This window comes from Thermobia domestica, chromosome 9 (assembly GCF_964235325.1).
Source record: "Thermobia domestica chromosome 9, izTheDome1.hap1.1, whole genome shotgun sequence".
NCBI classification, from domain to species: domain Eukaryota; kingdom Metazoa; phylum Arthropoda; class Insecta; order Zygentoma; family Lepismatidae; genus Thermobia; species Thermobia domestica.
The window spans coordinates 88,659,162-88,679,324 of record NC_137462.1 but is presented as its reverse complement, the minus strand read 5'-3'; the positions used below and the strand labels follow the sequence as shown (position 1 = coordinate 88,679,324).

General features: G+C 35.8%; 1 protein-coding gene across 3 annotated transcripts in view; it reads right to left on the bottom strand.

Moving 5' to 3' along the window:
• The window catches only part of Myo61F (unconventional myosin 61F), a 277,176-nt gene that overhangs the window by 227,322 nt on the left and 29,691 nt on the right, over nucleotides 1–20,163 (bottom strand). The gene's annotated exons all lie outside the window — the stretch shown is intronic.

Sequence of the window (20,163 nt, the reverse complement as noted above, 5' to 3'; positions counted from 1 at the left end):
GAGTGAACAAAAGGCTCAAACCAATGCAGTTTATTACTAGATGACCATTTTGAAACCAATATACTGTATACACCCATGATATTCTATTCCTATATGGCAGCGATAGAACTCACGTCGTCATTCACCAGGACAACCGTCCAATCATACCGTGAAGTCAACGGTGGCGTATATCGAATGGATGGCATGTGAAATGGGAATTCATGCAGTCCCTTTTACAGACATTTCTGTGAAATCTGATGCAACAACCATGGATTTTTGTGACTTTCCGTTGTTGAAACAATTTTTAGTCCGTCAACTCAAAGATCTTAGGAATATTCGGGAAGAGTAATGGAACAGACTTGATCAAACTGTGCTTCAACCCAATCTCCTTAAGTGAAAACTGAGGTATAGGATGATAGCTAACAGGCAGGGTTTCCACACCAAGCACAGCGGCTGAAGGCATCGTGGATTTCTTAAACTAAAAATGAAATGAAATTTTTCAGTTTTACGTCCCACGATTATGCCGGCTAGGGTAAAGGAAAAGGTGATAATGAGAAATGAAAGAAATGGTGGAATGAAGAAAGTGGGAGGGAACGGGAGAACCCCGAGGAAACCCACGCACGCAGTGTTTGTCCACCAGAAAGTTCACTTGGCGCGAGCTGGGATCGAACCAGGGAACCCAAGCACCGGAGGTGAACGCTCTACCGCTGAGCCACCGCGCCCCCGGAGCAAAAAAGAATAATGATAAACGACCCAATGAGTAACGCTAATTCCTAATAGTAAATAGTCACGGTAATAAATGTCGCTACGTGTGCTATCACTTACCTGCTTGACGGTGACGCTACCTGCGGGATTGTTGTGTTTAACAAAGTCTTTAAATAATTGCATAAAGAATATGCTATGGACTTTAGGGTGGTTGGTTAAACTAAAATGTTAAATGCAAACAATTAGAGCTTTTAATTAACCACCATTTTAACCTATAGTGCAAACCGGCCCTGAGGTTCCAGAGTTAGAATACATATTTAATGCATTTTTGTGTCTCTTACATAATTCTCTTAGTGTGTAATTATTTTTATTTTATGTAGATTAAACGTTCACTAGGCTAGAATCAACCAGCGTAATCTGTACCTGCGTTTGTTCTTTTAGGGAATATTTGACAAATAACGATACCTGAGCTGTAGAAGCAGCGGTTGCGATACGAAAAATAACGTGCGAACACACGAGTGCGATCGCTGGCTCTTGAGTGTTACTTAAATATTTAGAAAATACTGACAGGAAAATACTTTCTTCATCTGTATTTATACATTTTGGATTTAATTAATCATTTTTTTTATTAATATCAATTTACATTTTACGTTCAAACACTTAATTATTCCTCAGCATTAAATTTAAAATTTCCTGTTACAGACCTTCAACACATACAGTGGCTCAATAAAGAAGTCGGACATATACATACTTACACTTTCCATGAGGAATAAACATTCCAAGAGTATTCTACACAGAACAAAAAATATATTTTAATTACTCTATATTATCTACTTATGAAAAATAGAAACATCAATGACAAAACTCAATTTCATGACTATAAAAAATACAAAAAGTGAAAACATGGAGTAAATCCATGTCAAAAAAGAACTCGGACACTTAATTTGTAGCAAAATTTTGGAATGTTATTAGATATTTTTTATATTTTGTACTCAATCCTTTATTTTTCACGATCGCTTTCAATCTTCCTGGCATGAATTTTACAAGTTTTTTGCAGAAGGAAGGATCACCTTTTGCCCGTTCAGTCTGAAGTTCTGATTCCAAGTCTTCCTTTGTTCTAATAGTATGATATTTTAACTGGTTTTCCAAATAAGCCCATAAGTGCTCAATAACATTAATATCAGGAGATTGCGGAGGTATTTCCAGCACGTGCGGACAATTATACAGGAGCCACAAACGCACATTGAGTGCTTTGTGCTTGGGATCGTTATACTGGTAGTACTGGGAGTTTTCTATTATTCCCAATGTTTCAGCACTTTGTACCAAATTTTGCTTCAGAATCTTTAAATACTTTATTTAGTCCATAATACCATCGATTACACAAAGTTTACCTGGACCAGCAGAGGACATACAGCCCCAAACCATTACCGAGCCATCTCTATGTTTCACAGTGGATCGTAGATTATTCGTTCAGAGTTCTCCATTAAGTTTTCGCCAGATGTGACATTGATCATCTGAGCGGAACAAATTAAATTTACTTTCGTCCGCGAATAACACAGTGCTCCTAAACGAAAAAACTTTATTTTTATAAGCTTTTGCAAAACTAAGTCTCTTTTACCTATTGCACTTGCTTACGAACGGTATTTTACGGGCTACTCTTCCATGTAATTTGCATCTCTTAAAACAAATCTTATCGTTTCGGGATGCAAACTTTTATTAAGAAGTTCTGATACTTCTTTGGCCAGTTTAGGACACTTGTTTTGGAGTTTTTATTAACCTATAGTACAATCCATCTCTAGTATGACTTTGAAAACACTCTAGATCTACCACTGTTTGGTGTATTTTCCACTGATTTAGTTGATTTAAAACGTCTAATAATATCATGAACTGTCGACAGTGACCTATCTACTATTTCCACAGTATCACGAACTGATTTTCCCTCTTTATAATGTTTTTGAAAAAGTTCTCTTACTGCTAAAGATGTTTGCCCACGTTGACTTCCAATTTTAACTTTTAAACACACAGTTTCATCCACGTAAAAATAATACGGCTTCAACTCGCTTCTTTTAGACATCTAAAACTGTCAAGTAGACAAACTCTTGAAAATTCCACTACTGAGCCCAAAAAGAAAGAGAGTGGTGCTACCTGTCCGAGTTCTTTTTTGACATGGATTTTAGCTGTATTTTCATTTTTTGTAGTTTTTGTAGTCATGAAATTGAGTTTTGTCATTGATGTTTCTATTTTCCATATGTGAATAATATAGATACTTAAAATATATTTTTTGTTCTTTGAGGCTTACTCTTCGAATGTCTATTCCCTTTTGAATGTGTGAATATGTATATGTCCGACTTCTTTATTGAGCCACTGTATACTGTATTAGACTATTAAAGATAGTTAAATAGAAAGTATCAAAATTTAAAAGGATTAGAGACAAAATTCAAAGCCAATTCTGTGCACCACTACTATTCATCGTCTATTTTGCGAAGCATGCTTTTGTTTTGTCAACCATTATTATTCTCCCAAAGTATTATGACCCACCTCCTTCGTCATTCGTACCGAAGCTGCAATGGGTGGCTGAGTCACGCACTAATGATTGATAAGCGAATGCAACCACTACTCAACAAGTATCGCTCCTACAACCGCAGAAAGTTCTCTCTTCCTTTGCGTTTCTAAATAGAGAAGTTCCTGACGATTGTTATGCTCCGAAGTAATGTTGATATCAGGCGTGACTGATAGAAAATCCCCCTCCCCGGAGCCAAATTTCCTCTCATGGTTGATAGTAGTTAACAGTAGGATATATTCATAGTACTATGTTCACTTTTCACGTATTGAAAAGTCTCACTGGGGGAAATCTGAAATCATTTCTACGTCGAAGACCAATGCTCTTTTTTATTAATTTGTTATATTTTAAATATAAAATTAGGTGCTTAAAAGACTATGCAACCTAAGCAGCACCCGCACCTGATTAAGACATATTTGAAGATTAGTATTTTCGAATGTGACTGACTAGAATTCATATATTTTAACTTTACATACTTGCCACACAACAAACATGTCTGCGGAGATGCTACGCTCGGTTAAAATTTTGACGAATTATAGCACTAGATAAACTCATTTTCTGATCACTAAACTACTGCTATATGAATGTCAACTAGAGACTGATTGCTATTAGTGTGTGCGCACGTGATGTAGTAGATATTACTTAGTACACCGTAAGTGCTCAAGGCACATCTCGTAAATCCTTTAAATTATATTGTACTTATACACATGTTTGAATAAAAAATGTTTGAATTTTATCGACTCTTTCCAGCACTACCGCTATGTGAGTTGTAGACCAGTTTAAGATGAAATCTCAACCATTCTAATGCATTGAATGCTCTCCCACCGGGAATTTTATCTGGGACCGTGTATACCACAGGCGCGTGCAATAGCCTTCGATCAGCACGCAAGGTTATGATACTAGTCTTGTGCATATGTCTGGATTTTAACTTTTACTATTTTTTGGTTCTTCTCAAAAGATAATAAATTCAATTCGTCAGTATTTTGAGACTTAGAATTTTCTTTTTGATCAGTCGTCAATTTCAAAGGCAACCCCCTCGTACAGGAACAACAGCTGTTTGGAGTAATATCAAATATTTTATAGAATTTGACATTTGTGTAAAACAAAAGCAATAAGCTACTGACTGAAAAACTATTTCAAATACTCCTAACAAAACGCACTAATTTCAAGTATCCATAATAAACAAGCAAGAACAGTTTGTTAGGTGGTAGATCATAACTTAGCTGTGAAAATTTTAAATAGATAATGAATAGTAAGCGTTCGTTTATTTTTGTATCGTTCAGGAGCTGAAAAGTGAAAATGACAACCAATGCTGGAAAAGCGCAAACTGCGCAGAAGTGGGATCCACTATCCCGTTCGATGACGGTTTCGTGCAGAGTATCACAGATACCCTCCTGAAAGTATAAGAATCAAAGCGTCAAGTGCTGCGTTTCTAGTGACAAAATCTGACGGTAAGAGACATAGCAGTGGTCGATCACGAATAACAGACGTATTTGTAAAAGCCCTAACAAGTCGTATGACGTCATGTGAGCTTGCTCTTCTAGTTCACGATGCGTCATGTGCTTCACAAGTCTTAAGTTTTATAGATATAAATTACAAGTTTTACGTGAGTTGAAACCTAACAAACACGTTTTTGAGCGTGTCGAAATCGACAACTTCTTAGAAGTAACATTTCCGAAGTTTAACACTCCGATTTTGATAAAATTTGAAAGGTAGATACTACACATAAAATAATCGAATACTTTTTTTTTTTCTGCGCAAAGCCCCCAACCAAAATTTTGGAAGTTGACGCCCGAAAGGCAAGATGATCCGAAGTGTACGAAATTGTGCACAGATATTGTAGACATTAAATGAGGGAATACGTGTTTCGTATTTTCCTGGACACGGACCCCTCCAAACCTTTGATCATGAAAAATCAAAAGTGCTAGTAACAGTTTGTCAGATGTGTGTAAAGTACATGAAGAATTGCAACGAAACTTTTTGTATGGAAAATATGCAAAAAATAAAGGAATACGGGTTTTTTATTTTCTGCGGAAAAATTGTTTTAGGAGGCAAAAGCCCCCGTCCAAAATTTTGGAATGTAAGCCCGAAAGGCAACAAGAAGTGAACCGAAGTGTATGAAATGTGCACAAATATTGTAGAGGTAAGATGAGAGAATATGTGTTTCGTATTTTCCTTTAAAAAACATGAGTGGACCGAGGCGTTGAGTGACAGAAGGAGTGGGCCGAAGCGAATGAAATTGCATGTAGATATTGGATATGTAAAATATGGCCTTTCGTGTTTCACAAGTGTCTTCATCCGATTTCTTCAAATTTGGCAGATCAACTACAAGCACAAACAGTATAGCGTATTTTATAGTATTTCAGGAGGCACCTTTAACCCTTACAATGTTTTTCCGATAAACAAAAACACGTGTCGATTTATTTCCAGTTTGCTGTTGATGTGCCAAACTCGAAGCAAAACGGATAGGGACACTTGAGAAACACGAAAGGCCTTATTTTACATAGGGTCTATACCTAGGTATAATATCTACACCCAATTTCATTTGATTCGGTCCACTCCTTCCTGCGCTATTACGGTAATATTTACTTTTTTTGGGATGGGACCTAAGCCCCAACACTGTTTTTCCGCACAAATTACAATACGTTTCATTTATTGTTTTGCAAATTGTCCCTATACGAAGTTTCATTGCAATTCTCCATGTTCTTTAGGAACTTCTGACGTATGCTTATTTGCTCTTTTGATATTTCGTAGAAGGTTTAGAAGGTCCGTGCCTCACTCAACCGCTTTTTTCCGGGAAAATACGAAACCCAATTATCTCATTTTACGTCTACAATATCTGTGCACAATGTCATTCAATTCGGTGCACTTCTTGCCTTTCAAAATTTTGAGTGGGAGCTTTGCCCCCTAAAACCGTTTTTCCGCAGAAAATAAAAAAACCCGTATTCCTTTATTTTTTTGTTTATTGTTCATACACAAAGTTTTATTGCAATTCTTCATGTACTTTACACATATCTGACATACTGTTACTAGCACTTTTGATATTTCGTGATCAAAGGTTTGGAGGGGTCTGTGCCCAACCTAACCGTTTTTTAAAAGAAAAATACGAAACACGTATTCCCTCATGTTATGTCTAGAATATGAGTGTACAATTTCGTTGACTTCGGTTTACTTGTTTTTGGCTTTCGGGCGTCAACTTTCAAAATATTGGGTCGGGGCTTTTGCCCCCTAAAAGTTTTTCTGCAGAAAATAAACACGAATTCGTTTATTTCATGTGTAGTATCTACCTGCCAAATTTTATCAAAATCGGAGTGTTACACTTGGGAAGTGTTACTTTTAGTGAAGTTCACTTTTTCTAATTAGGCGTATTTCACTAACATGTAAGCGGTACGGTCAACAGACAAAATGCGAGTCTGGGGTAGTGAACGTCCTCGAGAAGGTATGGAGTATCAACGCGACAGCCCCAAGGTTATTGGGTGACATTTATTAATGGTGGATAAAATCATTGGATCACTTTTCTTTGCAGAGGAAACTATCACTGGTTTCATACATCTTGATAAGTTATAAAATTGTTTTCCCTCAAATAAAACAGACACACCCAAACCTGCTTTTTCAGCAGGATGGAGTGCTTCCACACTGGCATTCTGAAGTCTAGAACGCATTGGATGAAGAATTCTCACAAAAGTGGATTGAGAAAAGTGGTTCAATTCCCTGGCCACCCCGATCACCTGACATTAGTCCCTTGGGTTCCTTCCTGAGGGAGTATCTGAAGACATGGTATACGCAACAGAAGTGATAACTGTGGAACAGCTTCGTGAGAAGATCCGAGGTGCAATTGAGACAGTTACCGGTACGCCATAGATGCTGCAGGCAAACTTGGAATGAAATTTAGTATCGCCTAGACCAGCAGTTTTCAGCCTTTTCTACTGATGTACCAGATATGTTATATAGATAACATAAAGTCAGTAGTTAAATCTTCTATAAAGCATGATTTCTTTGTCTCTCGGTGAAATTACACTCAGCGATCGACTTATTTTAACAAGTAACTACATTTCAACTTTTAAAATGCAAATATATATTGAAAGATAAACTGCTCCTTGAAGATACTCAATTAATTGCTTATCAAAATATACATTAAGAAAAATAAAATAATTAAGCGAACATGTACTATATTTGATTATTGTACTTCAGTTCTGAAATGAACTTACAGTCATGATAAACAATGAATATAAAAGATAAATATTGCATAATTCATATTCTTTCTTCAACGTGAGGTTGTACTTGTTTAGCTAAAAGCAACTTAATGTCTGGTTTCAATTTATTTTAATCTTAAATCAGATTCAACATTCAATTTATTCCTTTACTTATTTTTCATATGGATGTAAGAAGAAAATCTACATTCACAAAATAAATAATAACACAAATAGACAAGGGCGCCGATTTCTCTGTAAATTTGGGGGGCCCATTCAGATACAGAAGGCATATATGAGGATTTTTAAGACAAATTTCATTCAAGTCAAACATTGTATATTCATAAATACAATGCAGGGTCCACATGAGCTTTGGGGGGCCCCCGGCCCCCTAGGATCGGCGCCCTTGCAAATAGAGCTTTGTCAGATATCATTGGATACTCATTTTAACTTGCCAACCAGAAGTCTCTCAAATTTATCCTCTTGAACATTTTCTTGAAACTTTCGTCATATGAAATTTCGATTAATCCATCTCTTTCAGAAGACATTATCGTTTCTGGTGAACTGTCTCCAATGGAAAACTGGTCTCTAGTCCAAAATTCTAAAACAAGATATTCAGGCAAGTATTCTTCAAAATTTGTGATTACACTACCACGAGTTCAACAGGAAGAATAATTTCATTCCAGTTAAGAAAATATCCAGCAATCGAAAGGAACCTGTGTTACCGGTGTTCAATTGTTAAATCATGAAGCCAAGCGCAATGTCTTATTCATGTGATGGTAAAAGATGGTAAAATAAATATGGTAGAGAACTCAGAGCTTATCACTGAAATCGTGCAAATCTGAGGATGTGTCCGTGAGATAAATCTGCATTTTTGAATTAAAGCTCAAACAGGAACTCAATGCATTTCTCTTCAACAGGCACCTGAATTCGGTGTGAAGTCGAAGTGAATCATGTTGAGCACCCATTTATTACACAAAACGGAAACTAGTCGAATTCAAAGCTCAGGTTTTAATGAAGTTAATGTTAACAATTTCATTAAAAACTGTCTTCAGAGGTTCAGACATATTTCTTAATGAGTAAAGCCTCAAGATGGATACTACAATGCACATATTTTATCTTTAGAGTTAGTTACTGCTTTAAATTTCGCAATAACCCCACGGTGTTGCCTAGCCTTGAACATGATCCACCAGAACATATTTTTTTAAAATGTATTTGAATATGTTATTCGTTTAGATCATAAATTGATCTAATTTTGAAACTATTTCACTTGAAGTTGTTCTAGTTGTGAGAGGTTAAACCACAAAAAAAAAAAAAAAAAAAAAAAATGCTTCACTATTTGTCGATCTATAAATCATACATACACGTAAGGTGACGATCCCTGCTGGTGATATCAGTAGTTTCATCCAGTACAATAGAAAAAAAAATATTTACTATTCCTGAACTTTGTTAACAAACTACTACTAAACATTTGAAGATAAATCTGGAATTCTTCGTGATACGCTGTCATTGAGACAGTCAAATCATTTCAAGTTGTTTTCTTACTATAATATGTAAAATCATTCTAACCTCATTAGTAGCTGATGATAACATTGATGACTCTCCTATCGTCTGAGAAATTCCTGCCTTAGCTATTCTTAAACTCTCAAAATGTCTGCAGAGATATCAATTCTCATTCAGAAATTGAGGATATTTCTTTTCTTTCCTTTTTTTTCTGCTGACAAATCGGACTATTTTCTCTCAAAATATTCCACAATTTCAAATACCAACGATGTTTCATCGAATGATTTGGTAGAGTTCCGTAACAAAATTTATAGGCGGATCCGGAGGAGAGGTGAAGGGGTATTTCCCCCCATCCCCTAATGACACAGCACTAGTATTGCAAAAGTTTAGTGTGAGAAAACAGAGAATCTTTCATAACCCACTCGAAGTCCGTCCTGGATCCGCCCCTGAACAGATTACACACTTGGGAGTATTATTCAAAAACTATGAAGTACACAACTGGCTCTTTAAAGGGCTGCCTTTTCACATTAGATCTTGACATCTATGAGGTGTTTTTCTGATGTGAGAGGTTTGTTACCTGTACTAGAGACAATCCAAGTATCTCTCACGTTATAGCGCTGTCAAATCATTAACACAAACTAAAGACAACAAGCTTTATTAGAGAATCCAGTTTAGTGTTACTGAAATTTACACTAAATAAAATATTTTCTACCATTATTATCACTGAACCTTTTGTCGGGAAGATTTTACCGATTCAGAATAAACGAAATTCCCACTCTTAGTTACAAATTTCGATATCCGTTTAATAGTTTTACATACAAGTAAAACCAAAGAGACTTAATACTATGCAACTTTCTTTTGAAACATAATTGAAAGCTTGCCGCTTGCCTCTACGATAAATCTCAATACTAATATTTTTTTTCTATTATTTTTTACTTCAGTATTATTTTAGTGTATTCTTATATAAAAGCTTTCATGATGATCGGAATGAGAGAATTTTTAAAAATCGTCAATCGTGTTTGTCTTGTAGTTTTTTAATAACTTAGAAGAACTTTCGTGACAAAGGAGGGGAAAGTTATTCGAATGGGTTGGTTTGCTGATAATTTCATCAGGGACTTTCTGAGATTTTCTAAATACGTTTACGTATTTTTTTAAAGCATGACGTATATGCATGTCCGCGATTATTTCGTCCACGATAACTCCGTTTCCTCATGGTTATATACTTAGCATATGCGTCTTCGGCACAGGAGATCTGGGTTCGATTCCCCGTGGAAACTCGTATGATTGAAATCCCATGTTAAGCTGTAGGTCCATGTCTCATATAGCCTCTGTGTAAAAAGGAACAATATATTCCAGACCATTCAACAATAGAAAAAAAAATGTTTTAACCGGCTGTCTTCAAATTTCGAAAACACAAATTACTGGTAAGTCTCTCGAGTTGATTAGATTCTGATAAAAATGACTATCTTAGTTAACGTTGGTTTACTAGATCAAAGAGAATATCAGAAAAACTTTCGAGATCGAGTCTTTGAATCGATCGGATTTCACTTTCTTTTTCTCAAGCAAGATAATATTTTCGCTAACTTTACTGAAGTAGTGCGTATCACCCAGCAGTGGCTCAAATGCAGCAGGTTGAGAAACCATGACTTAAGACATCCTCCATGTCAATTGTGGGGCATACGTAGAAATTTACTAATTGCACCTGACAAAATATCATGCCAATATGTTTACAGCTGTATAAATCTTTTCAATGTATTAAATACGTGCGGTATTCCAGACCAGTGGTTCTCAACCAATATGTCACGACGCACTGGTGTGTTCCGCAGTCCCCTAAGGTGTGTCCCGAAATTTTAGAATTTAAAATTCATAAAGAACTTAATACTAATTAGTTAAAATCGAGACAGATTGTACCAGTCAACACCTCCAGCGGCAGCAATAATGCTCAGTGCTGCATAATCATTATAAAAAACTAATAGGTTTCACTATTATAATAGATATTATTATTTATAACTAAAATATCAAACAAGTGTGTCGTGATGTCCTGGACACACAGTAAAGTGTGCCATCAGTCAAAAAACGTTGAGAACCACTGTTCCTGACAAGTTAAAATTACAGAGTTTCGATTCGGACACCTTGTACTTGTTGGCTGACTTCACCCTGGGGTAATATGTACTATTCTATGATACGTTTTAACCCTGGATATCACTGTCTCAATTGCCAAGTGCACCTAGTGTGTTAATTTCAATTTGACATTATCAGTCCTTTCAATAAAGCAGATTATTAATATTACTATATTTTATTTATAATGCGAAAACATGGTAGACCTCAGCCAGGAATTCAAATTTAAACATTGAAAAGAATTTTCCAAAGTATGCGCATATAAGCCACCGTGTTCTTAACAGCGTATAATAAACCATGCCGTATATATATAGTTTGCAAGGCACTTAACAATACAAATTCTTCCGAAAGCTCATTAACAGAATACATATCAGCTACATACCTGGAATTTGACGTTCGTTCTTCTTCCATTGTTTCCTGAACAAGAAACGAAAGAACAAAAAAAGCCACAACACGATTATTCTGTGATTAAAGGCGGTCTCACGAAAGAGCACTTTCTCATATACTGTGGACGTAAGACAGACCAGAAATAGGCACAAATCTGACACTAGACAATAAGTGTGAATGAATGCACATATGAACCGTTCCTCACAGTACACAACTTCATATGCAATGTTTCTTGTACTAGTAAGGAAACAAAACTATAAAAGGAAGGCCATGAAAAAGTAAACAAATAAACCGCTCCTTAGTTTACGAAATGAATCATAATTGGTCTTGAATGTCTCTCAAAGGTACTTCTTGTTGCTGGATCATACACATCAGCTGATCAAACCCGCTAATAAGAAACGAATTTGCACTTCCTGCATGGTACGTAGTAGTAGGTACATTCCTACTACATCAGTTGGAGAGTGATTTCATTCATTTATAACAAACTGCAAGACTAGATATTTACAACTCTAAATAATTGGATAGATCAATGTTTCCCAATGTTTGGTCCACGAACCGCAGGGAGCCCTGAGAAAGAGTGTGTGTATGTGTGTTCGCGAATCAATTTATTTTCATCAACATTTATCTTGTTAATCACATCTGAGTTATTTCTTATATTCAATACGCATCTTTAGTTAACATTTTGATTTTACTTTGTGTTTCCCTTCATGGCATTGCCAAACTCGTACACAAGATCCCCTCTCTCAAAACAGATTTGAAATCCTCTCCTCAATTATCATCTCGAATATTTTTAACTCGACAATTCAAGGTACATCTGTCACCATGTTTTCTGTGCAAGACAAGACAGAGACACCAATCAATAAGTTAAATTTGAGATGTATCCGTTTCGAGAAAGAAACAAGAATTTTTAGGAATGAATAAAAAAAAACACAGACCAAAAGATTGCGATCTTGGCCAAATAATTAGTTTTTGGATCAAGGGCCACAAAATTTTTGAACGAGCACTAAATCGAGTTTTTGTATTTTTTTTCCGGAAGAAGCACATCATACTGAGTAAAGTGATAGTCTGGATTTGCTTACAATATATGTAGTTCTCCAGTATAAGGCCTACAAGAATTTGTTTTACTGAAATATATTGGATCTTTTCATTTAAAAAAAGAAAAAAAAAGGGGGGGAATTCTCTCACACACAGTGATTTCATTGATTTCATTTAACAGTCTCTTTCTAGTGACGTTGCTGAAAGTAATATTAAAGATATAAGGTAATTGGCGTCTCATCTCAACTGCGTTTGATAATTTCCTATTTGTTCTACAAAATATTATTGGAAGAAAATTTCTTTTCTAAACTCGAAATATGAACTTCCTTTGTTGAGTACAATTTATCGAGCTGCCATGTGATTCTACGTTCAAAACGCTTTCATCTTTAATAGTTAATAGAGTTTTGTTTCCAGTCCAAGGCTGATTATCCGAAATTTCTAAAAAGGTTGTAGGACATCTACTGTATTGCTATTTGCCACATACTTGTGAGAGAGAATATTTTCTCATCTCGCATACATGAAAAACAAACAGGAAGAGACTGAACGTGGAGATCTAAGTCTGCAATTATCTTGGGTAAATTCATAATATTAGGCCTAACTGGTATGACTGCATTTGTTCGAACATCCCACATACTTAGTGTTGTAAAATGTTATCACTTCATTTTTATATGTAAAACATTTTTTTTTTTTTTTAATTCTTGATTTCAATGGGGATTCCAGAGAATTAACAGTCGTTACAAGGGGATGTGTGAGATTAGAAATATTGGGAAACTCTGACATTTGGACTATACTAACTCAATTTACTCGAAATATATAACAGAGAAATACCTGTTCTGTATAATTATAATCAGGTTGGCTGGGTTGTATGTTCCTCAAAATTTGATCAAAGTTGAGGAATCGAATGATCGAGAAAATACAGGTAGGCCCCTATGCAAGTATCATCTCATAACTTCAAAACAAATACAGTGAAACCTCCCTTAACGGACACCTCTCAATAACGGACACCTCTATAATACGGACAGATTTTTTGTCCCGGCAAAAATATATGTTCTCTTATAGAACAAAACCCTCCCTTTTACGGACACTCTCAGATACGGACGCGGACAGTCCTTTTTTTCCCCCAAACGTTTCAATAACCTCTTCATAACGGACAGGATTTTTTTCTCGATTCTGCTATATATATTACAGGAGATAAAAGTATTTTCCCCACAAGTGTATCTATCATGAGTCTAGATCGGTGAACCATCAAACAAAACACCTTCAAGCTGAACTTCAAATTCTTTTATTCTGCTCTCAATAAATTGCTTTCTGGGGAAATTCTAGAAAACCTTCAATAAGCTATAACACTCATGCAGGGTCAGTCTTATGGCCAAAAATTCTATACGAAAGATTTTCCCTTCCCTAACAAATTTAGTCCTTTTTCCTCTGAACCTTGCATCTTTCCGACAATTTCATAGATAACAAAACAAACGTTGTTTGTTTTACAATAACATTTACAACGAACAATGTTTCCTCTCTTACATTCTTAGTAAAGCAACTTTCTCTAGGATGATATTCTTTGCGATTGGGCTGAGTCAACAAACATATGCACTCCCAATAACTTGCCTTTTCATCCATTCCGCCAGTACACAAACAAACAAACACACACACACACACACACACAGATATTTTTTCCGCAACCGTACTGAGGATTCTCAGTGGACACTAGCTAATGAGTTTAGCCGGTTAGTTGGTTCCTAACGCATCTTTTGAGAAGGTCCTGAAAATTTGAAATAAATGAAAAACTCTTTCCCTCCCGCTTTCCCCTCCCATGTAGGAAGAAAATGATCATACATGCATTATCTTTCGCAATATACGAATATATTAACACATCCCCCAACAATACTATTTAACATAAATTAATTTCTCCTTCATCCCTTCCAGTAATTCAAATACGTACTAAATAGAGTATTTTCATATTGAATTTTACGTATTTACGCTCATACATAATATATCTACTGTATATTACTCCATACAATTACCGTTGCGAGAAATTAAATTACTGTAACCTCTCTGTAACGGACACCTCTCAGTAACGGACAAAAATTCATGTCCCATTGGTGTCCGTTATGGAGAGGTTTCACTGTATTAATATGCGAGCGAAGAACGAACTATCACCGTTCTCTCATTTAAGGGATAGAATGAATATTCATATGTGAACTTGTCACCATGTTATATAGTATAATGTCGATATGTTTATTTGTTGCACTGTAGCAAGTACACGTTCCATGATACTACATTGTAGGCAAAAGAAGATTGATAGATAATAAAAGTGATCGAATATAAAATTATTGGTAGAATCAGAATGGAAGAAAACGGGAGAAACCTGAGAAAACTACGGACAACATGCTGTCCACTACGACTACAAACTCAGATGGCCTGACATCGAACCAGAGATCCCTGATACCAGAGGTGAACGATCTACCCCAAAGAAGCTTCAATTCATCCGTAGGTAATTGTCGTTGTTGGTATTTTTGAAGTTTAATGTAACAAAGTGAACTGTCTTTAAGGTATTATTATCGAGGATCTTGTAATCTAGGTCAGTGGTTCTCAACCTTTTTTGATTTACGACACATTTTACTGAACAGCCGGGACATTGCGACACACTTGTTTCATATTTTTATTCAGGGCTTGAAAAATCCACCCGCCAGTGGCGAATTAAGTCCGATCTCTCAAAAACGTGTTTCATTCCACGTCATTTTTTATTTATTATTATTATTATTTGTAAGAGACATACCAATAAACAAAATTTAAAAAATCTATTCATATGTTTACTGTGTCGCAAAGTTATTTTTGTTTATTTGTATAAATATTGTGACTACAAACTGGTCTGGCTAGTAGATATTTTGACTGGCGAGTACTTGCAAGCAAGATTTTTCGAACCCTGATAATAACAATATCTACTATCTACTATAATACTGAAGCCTATTGGTTTTTATAATAGCTCTATACAGCACTGAGCTTATTGCTACCACTGGAGGTGTTGACCGGTACAGTCTGTCTCGATTTTAACTAATTATTATTACATGATTTTTAAATTCTAAAATTTTGTAACACACCTTACAGTACAGGCATTTCACGATATTTGCGGGACAAAATAGCAACAGAAATGTGATGAAAGTTCTTTATACAATTGAAGTATGTTGAAAACAATGGTAAAAAATCTACCATTGAATTCCATTTGATAAGGCCTGAAATTCAACATCTCACAAAATGTGACAAATGGCATACTGAGTGACGTTTCATATTTTACAAATAGCTCACTAGATGGTGCCAGACCTTCATCTATATCCTTTGCTAGAAAAATGATGTTCTTGCTTTCTCATTTTCTTGCTGAATCTGAAATAATAAAATTCAGCAATTAAATTTACACTAAATTGTGATGTCAAAGTATACTTCCTTTAAAATGTAATCGTACACTTAAAGTCTCGTCTGAAATATACGTAACGTATTTTATATTTTGCATGCGTCTTGCTTTTCTGCTCTTTCAGTGATGTTATTTGAAGTTATGGAGTTTCGCTGTGTTGCATTTTAAACTGCTACTGTGAACCTGAATAGAAGGGTAGCATAAGCATAACTTGTCCCATGTGTGGCTTAGTCTCGTACCCTGCACCATGGCAGATATTTCTATTTGACTGAAATAGAAGACGCTAACGGATAAAGGTGTACTAGAAATCAAGAAGACACGTAAGGAGAGGAAGATTTCTCTGTTGGAAGTTCATGTAGGCCAGCGTGTTCATAAACGATGCCGGGTACAGTTTGTATACATCTGAAATCACCTTCTGAGCTCAGAACATCTGAATCAGAGATGAGGAAACACAGTTTACGATCTCGTGAACCAACATTTAACTCCCAGCGTGACTGTGTGCTCTGATATTGAAAGAAGTCGATATTGTAGAGAAATTTGCAAAGCGTTTCCTGTGAGAACGACTACTTTTGATGAGAGGATACAGCAGATATGTAGTGAAAAAAATGATGACTGCTTTGAATCTGTTCTGAGGAGTATACAGCCTGTTTCAGATCTTCATGCTGCAAAGCTGTGGTATCACGAAAAGGGTGGTGTGAATTTTCGGACTGGAAAAGAAACTCCTGCATAATTTCAAGAGTCAATTGACAAATGTGGACGATCTGAAGACAAAATTCAGCATGATGCATTCATTCACTGCCACTGCCAAATACCTAGAAGAAAACGATGAGGAGCAGTTAACAGTACTAAACTTGATCAAGAAAATGGAAGAGGACTTACCATCTGAAAGGCAGGTTTACTCATACAACACAAAATACATGCAACGCAAGCTACTTGATCATTTTGGTGATGCTCTCATGTTATGTAGTATCGGTAAAAGAATTAGATATTTTGACTTTCAAAAGAACAGCAGAAGTAGTGTTAAAAGAATATGAATCGTACGGACTTTGATGAAGATAAGGCCATCCAACATTATTCTTGCTGTAGCAGCCCTTATATAGTAAGTGCATACACAATCAGTGTTTCCAACCGTTACTTTGATTCCAATACAAAGCCAAGCCAACACTTTTAGGTCGCTTCCTGCAATGTTCTGGGTGCTCTATTATTTATGAAATAGATAATACCGATTTGCAGATTATTGGTGAAACGCTCAATGCTGCCCAAAATGACAACAGTTGTTGACGACGACACAGATCTTCTTGTCTTATTCATTATATACCAGACATTCCTCACAATGTGAACCTATGCCCTGAACCAAAGAACAATACGAAAGATGTATTAGTGTATGATATTAAAATTTGCAAAAGTCTTAAGTGATACTGTTAGCGACAACATACTATTTTTCCACGCGATTCTGGAACGTGACACAACATCAAGACTATAAACAAAAGGAAAACCAGAACCTTTTAAATTATTTGGTAAATGTGAGGAATTTCGAAACCATGCGTCGATAGTCAAAACGCAGACGGCTGAGAAGGAAGACATAATTAGGTCCGGAAAAGCAGCAGTAAATCTGTTGTATGGTGGATAGTCGGATGAAACAGTGCAGAAAATTCTTATTTGGATGTCCACCAGAAAAGTGGCCACCAATACTTTTCACATGAAACCTGAGGTACTGCTGCGCACTGAAGATGCCTGCTTGCATCACAGTCTGCGTGTCTACCATCAAGTGCAGCAGTGGCTAGGTCATAACCTTTAAACTTCCATTGACGCAACTGCTGCGTTCATTCTTTAAACCTCAGGAGCTCAGCCCCTAATTAAGCTAAGAAAATAATTTTGTATCAATGTATACCTGAAGGATGAAGCTTTTCGATGTTATGTATATGGTAGTACCACGGCTAAGGAAGAAAGGGTAAAGTTTTGTTTTCATATTTTTGGGGCCCTCCCCCTCTTGGAGTACACTCATAAACATTGGTATCATACCATTGGAAAACTCTGACCTTGAAATTTTGTAACATAATTAGTTCCAAATCCAATCTCGAGCTCGTATCATGTCGTTTTGATTAGAGTAAAAGATGCATCCTAAGGGGAGAGGGAGTTGAAAATTTGTACCAAAAATAGTTTCTTACAAGCCCTTGAAGTTAGGAAGATGTAACTTGATCCATAAGCTTCTCAATAAAAATAAGAGAAAACGTGTTTCTGCCTCTTCCACAATTCCGGTTTTAAGGAAACGGAAGAAGGACATTTTAAATATTTTTATCCACAACATCCAAATTGATGTTTGTTAGGTGTTCTCTCACCTCATATAACGTCTTCGCAGCCACTAATGTCTCTAAAATAAGAATTTCCGCCATTTTAAGCGAGATGGGAATTTCTCTACTAAAGAAGGAAATTATGTACTAGGATATTAACCATCATCACTGCGAAATTTAATCGAAACCATAATCTTTCGTTGCCCGGTGTTGAAATATCGACTACAACCAAAAGTAAGCAATCTTTCACTTTAACGTCCTACAATGATGCTGTTTAGGTTAAGAAACACGATGATGCAAGACAATGAATGATAGAAGAATTGGTGGGATGAGAAAGTGGAAGGAAACAGGAATACCCTGAAAAAAACTCACAGACACGATGTTGTCCACCACAAACTTACTTGGTCAGGGATAGAACTAGAGACTCCACGCACCAGAGGTAAGCACTCTACCATTTAGCTACCGCGCCCATCTTGAAATTTCAAGACAAGACGATACCGAAACTAACCATCCCTAATGGTGGGTTCGAAAACTCATTGGATTTTCTCACTAACTCGCAGGTCTATGCACCAAATGTGACCATTTTGGAATTAGGGATAACACGGGGTCGCGCAGGGCCAGAGTCACTATCCTTAATGAAGTTCGTGCTCAAGAGTCTCAATAAGGATCACACTATCTCAGACTCGCGATCGCTACCTTCAATAATAGTTGCGCTCTCTCGGTTTTCCGCGCTCCCTAAGAGCTCGAAAATCCTTAGTAAAAGCAACTGAGATTATTTTGTAATTCCGAAATATTAATCACCCAAAGCGTTATGTCAACAATATTAAGATATGATTACTTCAAGTGTTATTTTTCTAGAGCCGATTAGTACTGAACACCGTAGAGTAAAGCTGGTTATACTTATTTGTGCATTTAAAAAAAATACTAAATAAATTAAATTCATATATTTCAATACAAATGAGAAAATAAAAGGAAATTCAATATTTTCAAGGAATTAAAATAAATTACAAAATAAGTATCGAAGAAAATTAAGAATAAATATGTAATTCTGAAATGTTTAATGAAAATTCATGCTTCTTGTGTTATTTTCTATGAGTTAATAACTTCTTATAAATAATTCTTTGTCACATCCACCAGAAACTGGTTATATATAAAACTGGAAAGATCATAACTTCAACGACTGAACTTAGCAGGACCACTTTTGAAAATTATAAATATTTGAATACCATACGTTTGTACTGCGTTTGTACCGGTTTGTACCGAAAAAAATCTTGGTTTGTACCGGTCTCCAATTCGAAAAAATCGAAAAATAAAGTGGTCCTGCTAAGTTCACGTGAACTTAACAAGACCACAATACAAATTTCTATGAATCTGAAGATTTTCTGTACGAGTTTGTACTGCGTTTTTTCGATTTTTTCGAATTTGGGACCGGTACAAACTAAAACTTTTACGGTACAAACCGGTACAAACGATTCGTACAGAAAAATCTTCAGATTCGTAGAAATTTGTATTGTGGTCCTAGTAAGTTCACGTGAACTTAGCAGGACCACTTTATTTTTCGATTTTTTCGAATTTGAGAGCGGTACAAACGAAAATGTTTACGGTACAAACCGGTACAAACGCAGTACAAACATATGGTATTCAAATATTTATAACTTTCAAAAGTGGTCCTGCTAAGTTCACACTCGTATAACTTCACTGCATTTCCAAAGTAATAGTTACAAATATCGGATTTCTGTATATTTATTTATGTCGACAGGAAATCGAAAAATTTGAGATTCGTAAAATCTATCTGACAAATGTTTAACTGAATCTAATAAACCGATTTTTTTTTTTTAAGTTGATAAATACTTTTTAAGAAAAGATCCGAATCAAGCCAATCTTTTCTGATTATGTCAAAATGTAAATATATTCTTTGCAACTCCCATTAAAGAAATACTGATTGTGAAATTTCCTGAACCACACTAAGTTTAAACAACTTAAGCTTTA